Raw genomic sequence first — 1,633 nt, 5'->3', positions numbered from 1 at the left:
TCAACGACATCCAATGTCCATAGTCAGGAAACCATGACTATCTGTTGATCAACGAGCTAGTCAACTAGAGGCTTACTAGGGACATGTTGGTGTCTATTTATTCACACATGTATTACAATTTCCGGATAACACAATTATAGCATGAATAAAAGACAATTATCATGAACAAGGAAATATAATAATAATGCTTTTATTATTGCCTCTAGGGCATATTTCCAACAGTCTCCCACTTGCACTAGAGTCAATAATCTAGTTACATTGTGATGAATCGAACACCCATGGAATTCTGGTGTTGATCATGTTTTGCTCTAGGGAGAGGTTTAGTCAACGGATCTGCTACATTCAGGTTCGTATGTACTTTACAAATATCTATGTCTCCATCTTGAACATTTTCACGTATGGAGTTGAAGCGACGCTTGATGTGCCTTGTCTTCTTGTGAAACCTGGGCTCCTTGGCAAGTGCAATAGCTCCAGTGTTGTCACAGAAGAGCTTGATCGGCCCCGACGCATTGGGTATGACTCCTAGGTCGGTGATGAAGTCCTTCACCCAAATTTCTTCATGTGCTGCCTCCGAGGCTGCCATGTACTCCGCTTCACATGTAGATCCCGCCACGACGCTCTACTTGCAACTGCACCAGCTTACTGCCCCACCATTCAAAATATACACGTATCCGGTTTGTGACTTAGAGTCATCCAGATCTGTGTCGAAGCTAGCGTCGACGTAACCCTTTACGACGAGCTCTTCGTCACCTCCATAAACGAGAAACATTTCCTTAGTCCTTTTCAGGTACTTCAGGATATTCTTGAACGCTGTCCAGTGTTCCTTGCCGGGATTACTTTGGTACCTTCCTACCAAACTTACGGCAAGGTTTACATCAGGTCTGGTACACAGCATGGCATACATAATAGAACCTATGGCTGAGGCATAGGGGATGACACTCATCTCTTCTATATCTTCTGCCGTGGTCGGACATTGAGCTGAGCTCAATTTCACACCTTGCAGCACAGGCAAGAACCCCTTCTTAGACTGATCCATATTGAACTTCTTCAATATCTTATCAAGGTATGTGCTTTGTGAAAGACCTATGAGGCATCTTGATCTATCTCTATAGATCTTGATGCCTAATATATAAGCAGCTTCTCCAAGGTCCTTCATTGAAAAACTCTTATTCAAGAAGGCCTTAATGCTGTCCAAGAGTTCTATATCATTTCCCATCAAAAGTATGTCATCTACATATAATATGAGAAATGCTATAGAGCTCCCACTCACTTTCTTGTAAATGCAGGCTTCTCCATAAGTCTGTGTAAACCCAAACGCTTTGATCATCTCATCGAAGCGAATGTTCCAACTCCGAGATGCTTGCACCAGCCCATAAATCGAGCGTTGGAGCTTGCACACCTTGTCAGCATTCTTAGGATCGACAAAACCTTCCGGTTGCATCATATACAATTCTTCCTTAAGGAAACCATTAAGGAATGCCGTTTTGACGTCCATTTGCCATATCTCATAATCATAGAATGCGGCAATTGCTAACATGATTCGGAAAGACTTTAGCTTCGCTACCGGTGAGAAAGTCTCATCGTAGTCAACCCCTTGAACTTGTCGATAACCCTTAGTGACAAGCCGAGCTTT

The sequence above is a fragment of the Triticum urartu genome, chromosome 5A (genome assembly GCF_056163025.1).
Source record: "Triticum urartu cultivar PI428250 chromosome 5A, HENAU_Tu73, whole genome shotgun sequence".
Classification (NCBI taxonomy): domain Eukaryota; kingdom Viridiplantae; phylum Streptophyta; class Magnoliopsida; order Poales; family Poaceae; genus Triticum; species Triticum urartu.
The sequence above is the reverse complement of the archived record's forward strand: the minus strand, read 5'-3'. Positions refer to the sequence as shown.